This window comes from Pangasianodon hypophthalmus, chromosome 1, assembly GCF_027358585.1.
Source record: "Pangasianodon hypophthalmus isolate fPanHyp1 chromosome 1, fPanHyp1.pri, whole genome shotgun sequence".
Taxonomy (NCBI): domain Eukaryota; kingdom Metazoa; phylum Chordata; class Actinopteri; order Siluriformes; family Pangasiidae; genus Pangasianodon; species Pangasianodon hypophthalmus.
In genome coordinates this window covers 5,187,484-5,203,880 of record NC_069710.1, presented here as the reverse complement: position 1 = coordinate 5,203,880, position 16,397 = coordinate 5,187,484, and the positions used below count along the sequence as shown (strand labels likewise).

Below are 16,397 nucleotides of genomic sequence, written 5' to 3'. Positions count from 1 at the left end.
CAGTCAGCATCCAGAAGGACAGACAAAAATAGACAATTGATCATGATTGATACAAGGAGAGAGAGAGAGAGAGAGAGAGAGGGAGAGAGGGAGGGGGAGAGAGAGAATAAGAAAAGAAAAAAGTGCAAAATGCACAGTAACAGTCAGTGATGATTTTGGCTTAGATAGAGGTTGGTGCTGATTTGCACAGATTCTCTCTCTCTCTCTCTCTCTCTCTCTCTCTCTCTCTCTCTCTCTCTCTCTCTCTCTGTGTCTTTCTGTCTCTCTGTAAGCAGATGGAGGATTGACCTTAATAAAGAGGCTGATGAGATGAAGCCAGCAGTACAGCACTGTGCTAGTCATTGGATTATAGTTATTAGCTATTAATCTATGTACAAGGATTATTGCCGCACCACTAACTTGTGCTCTCATCTCAGCACGGGTATGCCTGGAGACTGTCTCAGTCAGTCATACGGGTAATTTATGCTTATAAGTGACCACATTCTGTACCTTTTAACTCCACTTATAGATATCTTTGTCCTCAAAACGATAATCCCACAGCTTCATTTTTGAATTGCTCCAATTTTCAGTCATTTCTTCTGTTCTTCTTTCTTGATTTTAGCACAATGAAGTGACAAGAGGAAGAAAGCCTATTGTTTTAAATAAGCTGTTTCAAAAAGGAACGGATAAAAATAAAGTATTAATGTTAATTGATAATAATAAGATGTTATCGTGTGTGTGTGTGTGTGTGTGTGTGTGTTATGGCTTATTTTGTGACTTCCAGATTTGAAAAAATGGCAAGCAAAGTAAGTAAAGGCAATCCTGTATTTGGGGGTTCAGTTCCCACCTCCGCTCTGTGTGAGTGGAGTTTGCATGTTCTCCCCACGCTTCAGTGTTTTTTCCAGGTGCTTTGGTTTCCTCCCCCAGTCCAAAGACATGCGTCGTAGGCTGATTGGCATCTCCAAATTGTCCGTAGTGAGTGAACGGGTGTGTGAATCCAGGGTGTCCCCCCGCCTTGTCCCCCGCCTTGTCCCCCACCTTGGCCCCTGCCTTTGTGAGTACACTGGGATAGGCTTTAAGCTCCTTGTGACCCTGTGTAGGATAAGTGGTACAGAAATTGGATGGATGGATGGATAAATTGTCACTGTCGTTTGTACTTATCTCCTTTATTCATTATGCTTTCTGTTTTTGAGTTGTCCGTGCTTCCGTCCATTCGTATGTCTGTCCGAGATTCTCTTTAGTGTGATATCTCAAGAACAAGTGGTGACGTTTTTGGAAGATTTATATCGAATGCTTATTGTAGCCAGCAGAGGAACTGGTTAAATTTGAGAATTGATCCAAACAGGGTCATGGTCATAGCAAGGTCAAATAGCTGAAATAGTTTTCATAAATAGCTTCCTACCCGTTTGAAGTACATTATATGACCAAAAGTATATAGACATCTGACCATAACACCCATATGTGCATCGTCTGGAAAACTGTTGCCACAAAGTTGGAAGGAACAATTGTCTAAAATATCTTTGTATGCTGTAGCATTAAAAATTCCTTTCACTGGATCTAAGAGGCCCGAACCTGTTAAAGACATGGTTTGCCAAGATTGGTGTGAAAGAACTTGAGCTGCACAGACCTGCACAGAGCCCTGACCTCAACCCCACTGACCACCTTTGGGATTAATTGGAATGATGGCTGTGTTCCAGGCGTCCTCACCCAACATCAGTGCCTGACCTCTTGCAGTCTTGTGGCTCAATGGCTACAAAACCCCACAGCAATGGTCCAAAATCTAGTGGAAAGACTTTCCAGAAGAGTGGAGTCTGTAATAGCAGCAAAGGGGGAACACCTAAATATTAATGTTCATGGTTTTGGATGTTCAGTTCTTAGTGTCCACATACTTTTGGCCATATAGTGTATATATTTAAGGGTATTTGACTTGGCAGCAGAGGCATCCCATTGATGACACTGGGCTTTGTGTTCTACTTGTTAGACTTGTTAAATCACTGAAGTTTGTCATAGTCTCATTGAAGTCAGTTTTTCACAACTTTATTTAAAAATGCAACACTGCTGTTTTGCTGGCAGTTTGTTAGCAAACCCATATATTGTGATACATGAATGCCAAGTATCGTGATATGATATTTTCGTCATTCTTGCCCACCCTTATCCTGCATATCAGCAAAATTCCCACACACCCACTCACTTCATTATTACGTTCCACCCTGACAATGAATATAACATCTCCAAACTGCCAGGGTGGAGGCATGAAGAACATTGGCACCCAAGCTAATAATATTCCAGTGTGCCTTCCGTAATGCACACAGACTTCATAATGCTCTACAAAGAAATGTCATAACTTTAGGCACTGTAGTTTATGTCACAGAAGCAAACTTTGTCTGTAATGGATCATGGAGATGGAATAATGGTGTCAGATGTCATTCCAGTCCAGGATAGCTGCTGTAGGAAATTTACTAATGCCTCCTCCACTGTGTGACATGGACGTGCCATCACCACATTCTCACCCACTGTCTCAGCTACCATCACCTCAAGCCCACAATCTGCTCACTTCTACCCTCTTACTCTCTTTCATCCTCTCCTGTGTCCTTGTCCTCCTCTTTCTATTCATTTTCACTTACACACTCCCCCTTCCCTGGCTGACTCACTAATTCTTGTTCCCCCATTTTGTGTTTCTTTTTCTAGTGTTCGCTGGATATATTTTATACACATATGGGGTTTGGTCTTATGCTCTATTTCTCTCCCTTCAGTCTTAGTTTAGGGCAGTTTTTTAATTTTACAAGATCTTTCCCAAACACTGCTGTCCCACACTCAACCATAAAACCACTCAGACAACCCAAGAGATTTTGCTTCCTCTCTTCACCTTTTATGCATCAATTATATGTGAGTGATTCAAAAACTTGCCATTTTCCCATCACATTTCATGTGATCATGGCGGACCTGTGCCCAGTTTACTGTCCTCTGTCCTCCAGGGGGCAGAGGCAGAGGCACACAACTATAGCACTGAGTCCCATCTGTTGCTATAGCAGCAGCTACCATGCCAACTGGTGGTGGATGGAGGGTGTAGCCATGCTGAGCTCGGCCTTTCCACCCAGGGGTCAGTACAGCTCACTGAGCACCACAGCCACCCACCGGGCCTCCACAATGAAGCCATGCTATTCTCTCGACTTCACATGTGTGAATTCAGTCAGCACCCCATTTTGGACTCGGTGGTTAGTTTGAAGTTTAAGGTGCCAGGATTAAATTTATCTTAATCCGTGTTTTATTTCCCCTCTCTCAGTCAGTCATGTTTGCTGAATAGCTCTAACATTGCTTTTTCTGCTCTGCATATTGCGTGTGCGTTTGGCTTGTTTCTCTCAGCCAATATTATTGATGGCTTGAAGGCATATTGTAAGACATTCATGATGTTCCTACTGCAGACAGAAATTGGAGAAGTGGATTCATCATGTATTCCTGCTTTCCTGTTCTCCCAGTATTTATTCTATGTTAAATTTTTTTATAGCCCTGACACTTCCTCTGTATGCAGGACTGTTTTGTTTTTTTTAAATCCTGCTTATGCAATTGTTATTTTTGTTTGTACCCACCCCGCAATATTGTCTAATGAATATATGGTTGTAGTTCCCAATATATAAACAAACTAGTACCCTAATTTAATCCACTTTGCTGTAAATACATTGTGTGCATGTTAATGAGCATGGTTATTGTTTGTCTCCTGAGCTTCATACCTGAGCATTCCCTTGTGCCTACATGAAAGTAAAAACCTTCAGCTCAGGCAAAATTTTTGTTGCTTCTCGTGGGAGCCCAGTCTCTATGCACACCACTGTTCTGAAGCTGTTCTGTATCCAGTGAAGCTTTCTAGCAATCGTTCTTCAAAAAAAGAAAAAAAAAAACACAAATAGTATGCCTTCTATTTGTATCTGTTTAGAACATATTAAATGTTCATTCTGAATAATACATTTGTATTTGGTAATGTAAATCCCTTATATAAGCCTTATTAGATGGATTTAACAGGGCATTTAGAGTAAATACATTTCTATGAGCCTCTTTCTAGCTGTATTAGGGTATGTGTTATTACATACACTCCTGGGCAAAAAAAAAAAAAAATGGACCCTGCCCTAAATGGCAAAATATTAAGCTTTTAATGGTCTTAACAACAAATCGTTGGTCAGAAAATGAGCAAGAATTAAACAAATAGATAAATTGACTTAGTATGGGAAGCTTTTTCCTTTGATTTCTTTAAATATTTAAGTCTTGTGGCCCTTGATGGGCTGCATCATCTGTGGCAGATAACCAAATAACAACTAAAAAAAAAAAAAAACATCCCAGAAGATATTTGTGGAAAATTTTGTACACCAGACATGTGATGGTTTGAATTTTACATCAAACATTTTAATCATTATCATAGTTTTACCCTTGTACAAAAAGACTATATAAGTGAATTTCCCTGTTTCTAGCTTTTCCCCAACAGTTCACTGCAACAAAAGTAAACGAGTAAATGACGGCACAGGAGCTCTCAGGAGCGCTTTTTTTTTTTTTTGCCAAGGAGTGTACATTATCTGTGTATTTACACTGCAGCTGGCCAGAAAATGTAAATTTACCTAACATTTAGCTGTAATGCTTACATAAACCAAACAAAACATTGGTCTTTACGCCAGTCTGTAATATGACAGTACTTACATACTGATTTCACAGGAAGGTTCCATTTATTTTAGAGTGTAACTTCTTTGTAATTACTGTATGGTGTTGAAACATAGGGGAAAAAAATATAGCTGAATTAACACCAATCTATAAAATGTACAGTATTTGGTAACTCATGGAAATACCTAGAATGTAATTTGACATTACCTGAAACTATATAATTTTTATGCTTCTGCAGATTACAGATTAGTTTAAGCCTGAACATTTTGGTTCAAGTCACCATATTGCACCTAGAAAATAAGGAAAAACAGAACTTGCATATGTAGTAATACATTTCCACATGTGTAATTACCTGTAAGATGGTGTCATTTTAAACGGTGTACCTCCAAGATCCAAGACGGAAGTTGATGCATGTGTATTTGGTTAGTATGTGCATATAGCACGTCTAACTGCATATATCTGCAGCAGTTATGTTATAACTGCATAGAAAAGTTGTGCATATGTGCAGCTCTGAGTGGTTACAGAGCAATACTCAAATGAATACTTGCCAATAATGCCAATGAATCTTTTATGATGGGAGCGAAGCACCCTGGAGGGAATTTGTCAGGGTTTTTTCTTTTCTTTTCCGTGGAGATTTGTGCTCCATAGCTTTAGAAAACTGGTTTGTAATACTGGGATGGAAATTGAGAGCAAGTGATCATTGAGTAAATTCTAAAATAATTGTTGTTAAGTAGTTAAATAAATAACTGTAGAGCCAATCACAAGGGAAACGATTTCATCTGAAAATGATAGATGGTTTAGGCGAGCAGTTTTCTCATGATTTTCTTGTGCTACCTTTTCTTGTCCATTTTATACATTGCATTGAGGACTGAGACGTGAAATGTTCCCTCCTTGTCATCTCCTGTTCATCATAGTCTAACAGTAACTGCAGTGGACTTAAACTGTAGCCTTAGCGGGTAGGTCGAAACCTTGAAATCCTTGACATTTCTCATTGATTTTGCTCTCCATGCCTCACATACATATTGAGTAAGCTAACCCTGCACTGCTTCACCAAACACAAACTCTATGACGAAGGCTGTCGAGGTTTTGATGTACGAAGCAATGATGGTGTTGACTTTTATTAAGATTACTGTAACCTCATGGCGTCAAGTAAAATGCCTGCTATGAACCAAGAATCTTGTGAAACAGATGAAAGGATTTTTCATCTTAACGTGGTGGTTCATTGCTTCACTTTATTGCCCAAACTAGATACTTGTGTAAGATTAAGCTTCAGTCAACAAAACAACACTAAATCTCTTTAAGTTATAGAACAAACGTAACAAGGGCATGAACTTCAAAACTTTTTAATATATTTCCTAAGTGCTAAGGTGCATGTTTAGCAAAGTCTGTGTCCTTTTCTGTTTATGTAGTTAAAAAGGATTAAGAAAAGACTGTTATGGTAGAAGTGACAAGAAAATCCAAGCCTGCTGAAAGCAGTTCTTTGTTGATGAAACCCCTTTAAAGTGGTCTATATAACTAAAGAAACATTATGTCATACATCGTTGAAACATGATACTTAATTGGGAGTTTATGAAATTGCTTTAATAATCATTTTTATTTCTGTTGCTCTGTCACTCTTGCTAAGTGGCTCTATCTCTCTACACCCACACTAAGCTCAGACCATTGTCGTATTATATAATAAGAAACCTTATATTATGTAACTTTTTCACATCCTGTCTACTCATATTGAAGTATTTTCCCATGCTGATGTAAAAATAATAGCAGTGAAATTCTCGATCTAAAAGTTAATGAGATGGAAGTAGATATATTCTTACTTCTGCTTGCCTGACAGTGTGTGTGAGTGTGAGTGTGATATATTATGAGGTGTGACCTCCCAAACTCAGCTGACCTTTAGTATTGACGACTTTTACGGTTATATGCTGCTTCAGCAGTGTACTGCATTATAATTGGTTAATGGTTTGAGTGATAAAACAGGCAGACTGGAAAATTAGCCTGTTTATGGTGCTAAACTGCTACAGTCTATTGGAGCACATAAACGGCCACAAGCTCCTGCATTGTTAGCAGATCGTCCAGCTGGTTTTTTTTGGTTATTTATTTATTTATTTTTTAACACAACCTTCAATAAAACTGAAGTATACATATGCATTTTAAGCAGCAGTTTGTTTATTTAGGTAAACATTTTGACAAATTGACAAATGCTTCATTAAAGGAATAGTTTAGTGAGAAATGAAGGCTTACCCTAATGTAGTCAATCAGCCAGAATATGATACCTGAAGTTTGCCCCCCCTCCCCCCCCCCCCCCCCCCCTTTTTTTTTTTTTTTTTTTTTCTTTTTTTTTTTCTTTTTTCCCTCTTTCTTACTTGGCTGAGCTGAACAGTTCATAGCTAACCAGTCAGGGAAGCTCATAGCTAACATTTTAGCATTGTCCAAACTGCAAGTCTAATTCATCACACTCTTGTTTGCCACACGTAGGTGGAACTTTGGTCCTGCACCCGTTTATGCGTAATCTCATTAAAATGCATTTTAATAATTAATACATTCTGAGAGATTACCACATCTTGTTTCTAATTTGGCAGTGACATGAACACAGCTTGGTGTCAGATAGAGAGAAAGAGAGAAGGGGAGGGAGAGAAAGAAAAGTGTGGGGGGTGTAGCTGAGAGTGTTGGGCTGAGAGAGTGAGAGAGCGAGAGCTAGGAGTGGTAGGTGGCAATTTTAACCCAACTTGAGCTGATACGGGTGATAAGAGACACAATATAACTGTACACAGAATATTAGTTATGCTCTGTTGGTCGTATACATTTTATGACCAAAATATGTGGACACCTGACCATCACACCCATATGTGGACCTTCCCCAACCTGTTGCCACAAAGGCAACACGCAATTGTCTAGAATGTCTTTGTACACTGTAGCATTTAGATTCAGGTTCCCTTCACTGGAACTACGCGTTCGAACCCAAACCTTATGACAGCATGACAGTGCCCCTGTGAACAAAACAAGGGCCATAAAGACGTGAGTTGGCAAGGTTGAAGTAGAATAACTCGAGTGTCTTGCACAGTGCCCTGACCTCAACCCCACTGAACACCTTTTTAATGAATTGGAACACCGACTGCACCCCGGGCCTCCTCGCCCAACATCAGTGCCTGACCTCACTAATGCTCTTGTGGCTGAATGAACACAAATCCCCACAGCCACGCTCCAAAATCTAGTGGAAAGCCTTCCCAGAAGAGTGGACGTTGTTATAACAGCAAAGGGGAATTAACTCTGGTATGAGATGTTCAAAAACCACATATGGGTGTGATTGGTCAGGAGTCCACAAACTTTTGGCCATCATACCTTAAAATATATTAATAGGACTCTGATGCTAGGATATGATCCCTACCCAGGTATATTTCAGATCTGTGGGAAACAATGTACATTGTTCAGCTAGGTATTTATTCACAGTTTCATTAAAAAAATCTAACAGCATAAGTTCGTATTAAGAAAAAACATGTAAACAAATGTTTCTGTTTGTATAATTGCAAATCTACACAAAATTCCACTTTGAACTATTAAAAAAAACTTTGGTTTATTTTTATAGATAACAATGTGTCATAAAGAATCAGAAACCACATAGCAAGTCTGCTCACTTTCTAGCAACATTAACCTCACAGTTCCAGTGCAGAATTAAGTAATGACCTTTATACCACAGTGTGACTGAATGCTTAAATCTGATTGGTCAGAAGGTGTGCGTTCTTTCTGTGTAACAGCACGGCTCAGACAATAATTCCAGCTGTAACATGAACGATAGGTTAATATTAATGCGCTCATTCTAATACGTTATTGTTTCTATAGTAACAGCTCTTACACAGGGACATTTACAGCAGACGTTCCACATAATCTAAGACTAATAATAAATGGATTTTTAAAAATGAGACATTTATTTAACATTTATGGAAGGAGTTTCTGGTTGTAAACGATTTACAACAGTCACGGTGCTTTGCGAAGTTTATCAGCACAGGAAAGTCTTCAGGACAGAGGAGTTTATGCTTTCCGGTTTCTCTGTAAAATGACAAGCTGCATCTTATGAGAGAGAAAGCGGTTGGTGAGGGAATGACTTGATCACAGCTGTAATGTAGGTGAGAACAGGAACTCGGACGCTCCACAACATTAAATCTAACTATGGAATAAATTAATATTGTAATCATTAGCAAATCACTGTGGTAAAAGCAGAATAACACACTCCAGACCTTGCTGTACGAAAGTAATGCGCTTCAGGGGAGTAGCGGCACTCCGCTTGTGCATCATGCTGCATTTCACCCTGCCCCCCCCATATAACAGGATGATCTGTCATGCATTTTTCCTTACCTCATGTTAACATTCCAATTTATTAGTCTTTTTGGAGTAAATGTGCTTTATACAGTCTTTAAGTATACTGACTGTCTACTGTTTACACACCATAGTATTGGATTGCACTTAAGTGTGACCCATCAGTGTTGAGGTTTTGGGGGCCAATTTATTAAATGCCCTTGAGGATTAGGGTTACTGCTTAGACAGTATTTTCATTCTTCACTCACTTGGGAAGCCTCCAAGGCTCACTGCAGAAGAGCACGCTGCAATCCTGGCTGGCCTTCTGGTAAGATCCTAAGAGGGGGGAGGGGTGCACAGACACAGAGTGGAGAGAAAGAGAAACTGGAAGAGAGAAAGACCTGGAACAAACCAGCAAACAGCATGTGCTTTTTATCTGCATATACACCTGTGCTGTGTGCATCAAGTAGGCAAGCAAATTGTTTCTGCTTTTCCGTTAATCATCCAGTGCAGTTACGCTTCTAGCCTCAAATTTGTATGGCTTGAATAATTAATCAAAGGACCTTTTTTTATTGCTTAGGATTTCCTTGAATAGCAGCAATTTGGTTTTCAGTCCAAAGTGTGACTTTTCTGTTCAGAAGGATTGAAGGAGAAGGGAAGTACTGTCATATCCCTACACCTCATATTTTCTGGTTGTTTGTTCATTCATTCATCCGTCCACCCATGCGTCGTTATCGGTAGCATGATCTCAAGAACAGTAGAGTAGTTGAACGATTACAGGATTTATATGGAATTATTATTATATCCAGCAGATGAACTGATTTTGGAATAAATCCAAACAGGGTCAAGGTTGCAGCAAGGTCAAATGTCTGAAATAGTTTTTTTTCAATAGCTTCCTTCCCATTTGAAGCAAATTTTAATTTATTTCAGGCATACAGTTATTTAAAAGAAGGACTAGACATAATGGTGGTGGAGGCAACCCCATCAACACCACTGGCATCAGGTTCTAATTGTTCATACATGCTACAGGCTATACCTACATTTTCAAACCTCCTTACTGTCTTCTTTTAGCTCTAATAAGTCTCTGCGACTGTAATAGTATATCACACAACAAAGCAGGCATGTTTTGGGGGCTCTTTATGCTATAGGGTTTATTATTCACAGCCTTCTCTTGTGCAGTAATAGTATGACTTTAATCTGGCTTGACATATTGCCTCATTCTGCCCTGTTTGCCAAATGGACCAAAACTGAGCATGTGCCACAACAAATTATAAACAGGTGCTTAGGTGATGATGATCTTTGTGACTATCACCATGGCAATGGTTTCTGCGACAGGATAAGCATGACAGTATATGCTTTTTTGACCTCTTTGATCAACAGCATTCCCAAAAAATACACAATGAATGTCGTACCTATGGCTAGGAACAAACAGCCAGATATGAAATGAACAGGTCTCACTGATATTTGATGACTTTGCCAAATCTGATGGTTGAAATATGAACAGGATAGTCCATGCCAAAAGCAGCAACCAAAAATCATGACCCTTAACCTGTCAGCTATATAGTATGAAGATAAAACCACTAATACATGGTTTATTTTAGATCATACCAACTTATTTAGTCCAGCTTTTTTCGGTGGTTTTAAAAACATTTTTTAAAAATTCCAGCTTGAGTATCAGTTTTTGTTTGAGTCACTTCCCATTCAGGTAAATAGGAGCCGGGTCTTGTATGACTGGAAATGGGTGTTTCCAAAATGGCTGCTCAGTGTGCATGGCTTTGTGATGCATACACACACAAACACCATTCTAAAATCACCTGACCAGTTATGACCGGTCCCTGCGTTAATTAATGAGCCTTGGACATAAATGATTTGTACTTATGTACCTTTTAAACACACTTTCCCACACAGCAGCATGCTGTCTCAGTGAGCACACTCTCAGTAGGAGTCTCTAATCTTCTGACAGACAGATCCACTAGCATGCAAACACACATTGCCTGTGTACTCACAGACCGTCGGAGCCTGGACCCACTGCAGACATACACACACATACACACACACGCACCCTCACACATGAACAGTCTCCCTCTGGAGAGCGCTTCCTGATGAGTCACGCTTTTTCTGGCTGCTTCTGCTCATAAGACTGTTGCTGAGGGACCTCACTAACCCAGCCTGTCTCACAGCCGACCAAGTGCCACTCTCGCTTTGAGTCTCCTGTCAGCAGCCTTGTTAGCGCTTCTTCCATTGGCACTAATGAAGAGGTGCAGCTATATCTACTGGAGGTGGTGTGATTCTGGGTATAACCCCTTGCCTGCCCTGGTCGCCTCACTGCCATCTGTGGCTAGTCACTGCAGATTTGCAAATCTGAACCTCCAGAACTTGGCTACAGCAAAAGAACTGTTTGCTTAAGGGTGATTGAAAAGCTTTATTTAGATTTAACTGGTGCAGAAAAGTAAAGAAATTATATGGAACATGGTTTTATTGATTGGCATTAAGCTCATTTTAAACTCTGTCTTACAGTTTCTGTATGTACAGCATATAAATTGTTGTTTGCTTTGAATTGATTTATGCAACGCAAATATTGTCTTAGCTGGTGCAAGTCATTTTGTCTTGATCTCTCAGTGATAAATCGGCTTATACGTGTCGTCATTATGTTATTTGTAATGGCTTCTCACCATTTTAATCATTCAGGATTATACACATGCTTGAGTTATTTGTCTTTGTCATTTCATTTCACATTATACGCACTTTTCTGCAGCAGACGTTGTTTTTAGTAGTGTCAAATACTTTTAAGCAGCTATTAATTGTCCTCATTTAAAAATGGATGATCTTGGTATTTTGTAGACACTTAGGAGCAGAGCAGCTCTGTTTGGACTGGCCGGACAAAAACGTAAAAAGAAGTCTGAAATGAGGAAACTACCAAGACCCACTGTGTGGCAATCACATTTTTTTTGTAGAGTAAAACAAGCTTAACCTTTGAAAGTTGCAGTCTGTAATGTTAAGTAAGGTGTCTGTACCTCCAATTATTCAGTCTAGGATGGAAATGTTGTTTTTGGGATTTTTTTTTTTTTTTTTTGGGTGGGGTTTAATATGCATCACCCAAAGTTAATGGTGTTACGTAATGTTTGTCTCGTTAGCTGGTTCTCTGTCCTGAAAAGAGCAGTGATGTGGAGAGTGGAGTGAGGAAACACACCCCATCACCCTCTCTCTCTCTGCTAAGTGAAGTAACATGCTTCAGAGAATGTGTTCTCTCAGTTCAGTTCTTTTAGGTCAAAATCAATGCAACACATAACATGCCCTGGGAATATGGCAGCAAAATATCTCCCGCTTTTCCTGTGTTCTTGCTGTATCACTCAATTTACTTTCCTCTTTGTCTGTTTCTCCCTCATCCTTGCTCTCCCTCACTTTGTACTGGCTTTTTTTTATTAAAAAAAAAAAACTGCTGTCAAAAAGGGCATTTAAGTCAGCATAGCAAAGGCTTGTGTGAGTAAATAGTACTGACATGTGTAAAGTGGACTCTGTGTGTTATGTTCCCCAAGGTGATGGATATGTGGACATAGAGGGCTCCCATGTGATCTCAGGTACATCTGGCCTTAATGGGATCTGAAAAAGCACGCACAAGTATTAGGAGAAAAATGCTGTGTGGGTATTTGTGTAGAAACCTCAGCTGAGGGCGAATGTGGTAGTGACGGCGCTCTACACAACTCAGCTGTCCTGCTCAGACACCCAACAGCAGTGGATGTTGCTGGTACCCAAACAGGATATTTGGTTTTGAGAAGCTCTGAATTCTTGTAGTACAGTACTTAACCGGACATCCGTTGCAGTGTGACAGTATTATAAAACTGTGCGGGGAATGTCCAGCAAAACAGAGTAATAAAAAAAATCCCACTTTTGCACCCTTTTATTCCATTTTATGATGTACCACCATCATTTTGTCTTGGTCGGGGTTGGTAGATCTGAAGATCCAGAGCATATCCCGGAAACTTCTGTGGGAACACACCCTGGATGAGACACCAGTTCATCACAGGGCGCCATACACACAAAATTACACACTAATTCACACCTAGGGGTAATTTAGAGTAACCAATCAACCTACTAGCATGTTTTTCAGAGGTGGGACTAAACCAGAGAAACCATGCAAACCTGTTCACAGGCAGTAGTCTGAGTCAGGATCAACCCAGGGACCCCGGAGATGTGAGGTGGTAACACTACATGCTGCACCACTGTGCTGCCCAGTTTCTCTCATTAACTTTTTCTAAAATAATAGTTATGTTATAAAAAATACTGCATAAACTTTAACAGCTGTTACTAATGAGGTTCATGCTCTCATAAATCAGTTCAAATACTGCGCAATTAAATCCGTAACAGTGGCACAGTTAATTTCAAGAGCCATTACACATTTAATAGGAGCCATTGTGGATTTAACGTTATTGTTCGTGTAAGCAGAGTGAGGACATGCCTCAGTTTTGCATGAAGCCTCATTTGCAGTATCTGTGGTTTTAGTGTTTGCTTGGGTGTGAGTGCAGAGCCATTAGCTGTCCTCTAACAGCAGGAACTCTTTGATTGACATGAGCAGGAAGGGGTGGGAAAATGTTGGGATCTCTTATTAGAAGCACTGCGCTGTGTTTTGCAAGAATCTGCTGGAAAACGAAAATAAAATCTTGTCGTGTTGAGACAGCAGTGAGAATCTCTGGAACATGAAATATAATTCTGTTATGTGTGAACAGAGTAATCTTTGGTTTATTCAGTCTGGAGACATTTTGGAGGCTAATACTTGTTGAATTTATTGACCTTGATCTTTAAATATGGTATAAAATTTATGATGGTATAAATCGGTGTTGAATTTGATTGGATAACACGGGTCAGTTTAAACAGGGCTTTAAATTAACCTCTGATTAGGCAGAAAATAAAATGTATATTATTCTGTTATATGGATTAGAGATATATTTGTAGCTATATAATTCAGCATATCAACTGTAATACTTTTTAATTGTTGTTTAATATCATGGTCTACTTATTCACCACACTCCTGCTTCCTATTGAAACATGTGAAACCGTTTAATCACACATTTCATCCACCTTGTTTATACAGCCATATCCCACTCATTTGTAGTGTCATATACAGAACACTTTACTCTCTGTCTCTGTGAGAATGGAGCCATTTGGGATCTCATTTTTTTCTCTTGGTGAGGGGAAATTCATCCAGAGACCACAGTGACATAGTGGGAGATATTTGGCTGGTCTTCGTGAGGGAAAACTGCTTTTTTGAAACTGCAGCTTTTCCACAGCCATCCGTAGCTCGGAGCTGAGGGAGTAAAACTAGCCGTACTCTCTGGGTGGAAGGGAAGGCCTACTGTCTGGAGAGATTAATGGAAAAACAAAACTGCAGCTTTTATTTTAAATAAAATACAGTGATCAAAAAGGTTTCCTTTTAGTACTGAGGTTAAGATTAGGGTTGAATTTAGGTGTAGGTATAGCAATAATTAGTTTCATTAATAAATAGGTCAGTAGAAGATCCTCACAAGGATAGTAAGGGGTGTGTGTGTGTGTGTGTGTGTGTGTGTGTGTGTGTGTGTGTGTTTGTGTGTGTGTGTTTGTGTCTGTAGTGTGTGTACACATGCATGTGTGCACACTTGTGTGTGCCACAGATGATGAAGTGTGATGGCAAGTTGGCTCTGAAATGGTAGCATATGTCTTGGGTGTCACTGAGAGCTTGGTTGAATGTGATGCATTTGTATTATTTGCATTAGAGGGTAATGCTGGCTATGTAATATTTCTTGGATTTTCATGAAAAAAAATCCAGCCTGTTATGCATATTTTATTCAGAACCACTTCTGTACATCTCCTCTGACTCAAAATCCCCTAAGGCAATAATATGTAATATATAAATAGTTGCCTACTTATATATAAACAACCCATTAAAACATAACAGTCAAATAGATGTATTGGAGAGAGGCACATAATTAGTAATTACATTTCTTCCATGCACACAGCAGTAAATATTCAGCACTGAAATACTGATAAAAGTATTTAAAATATCTGATCAAAGATGCTAGATCTGATGATGGTGGTAAATTACCTTCTGAATTATCTGTATAGTATGTCCAACACTAAGCTATATTCTCTAAACCTCAGAAACAAAAAATATAAATGTGACTTAAACAGTGGACAGGTCCACAGCTTTCTTCACTTCAGGTTGGTGTTTCTGAAGGTCAGATTTGTACTTCCTCCTCGAAATTTAAAACCTTGCTCAGTTTGGGCGGGCCTCTCAGGGAGGACTGCTCTATTCCAATAGGTGAGACAGGTTCCAATCCGTGGCCTTATTTTAACTCATGACTAGACTACTGTATTTAAACTCTGTAACTTTTGAGAGAGTATGACGGCTTGAGTTGTGCTGGTGCTGTTCTGAGCCATGGAGTCTTCTGTCCCAGCTTCCTGTGTATTTTTCTTGTTCCATAGTGATTTCAGAGTTTTGACTTGCACCAGTCAGATAGTCTGGACTGCTGGTTTATGATTATAGACAACTCCCGTTGTGAAGAAAATAAAATACAATGCTTCCACGTTACACTGTATATAGAGAATGCAATAATGTTAACAACTGAGAGAAAACAGTCATTTAGGTCCCCCAGTAGTCAGACATGACCTCCACTTCATTCCCTTTACAATCTGTATATTTGTTATATGAAAATAAACATCATGTTTTATTCATAACTGATTGATTATACTGTATACGTTGTCATTCAGTTGAGATTTAAATGTTTTGTCTAAACAAAGCCTGTCATTTTAGGTACGTCTGCCCTTAACATTGTGGAAAAAAGCAAATAGATGCAACTGCATGCTAATTAACTTTTATGTGACAAATTTGCCTTAGTTTATATCTTTCATGTGTGTGGTGTTGAAATAAATATAATAATAATAACTCGTTTGTGAGACATGTAGTCTTTTGACAATGACTATTAAATCTTTTATGATTTTCACCCATGAAAATGATGAATTCATTATTATCCTGCTGCAAACAGACTGTTTGCATTTTAGATTTGTTGAAGGAATGAACATGCCTTTCTCATATTTGGAAAAGTAATTTTATTCTCAGTTTTCTGTTACCTTTCTCTTCCTTTCTGTTCATAAATTCTTTAGCTGCTATTTATCAAGCACTGAATTACTCAACCGTGTATTACTTTAGACAGGCAAAAGAAGGAGGGATTATTCCATATCTAATTCATATTTGTTTTTTGTTTTTTTTTTTTATCATCTTTCTATAAAGTTACTTCAGCAAGTCACCACATACGTATGGCCTGTCTAAACTGACACATCAAAATAAACAATCTAATTATATTTGATCATTCATTAATATGTCACTAGCACAGCTAACACCCACAGAAAGAACTCAAATAAACTGTGATGGGTTTCCAATTCTTTATATGTATTGGTTTATTTTCCCCTTTTTTGGCCCATAAATCAGGCACTAAATTAGATGACATGCGGATCCCTGC

General features: G+C 39.0%; 1 protein-coding gene across 2 annotated transcripts in view; it reads left to right on the top strand.

Annotated features, from left to right (window-relative positions):
• The window catches only part of LOC113526574 (lethal(3)malignant brain tumor-like protein 4), a 69,877-nt gene that overhangs the window by 46,822 nt on the left and 6,658 nt on the right, over window positions 1-16,397 (top strand). The gene's annotated exons all lie outside the window — the stretch shown is intronic.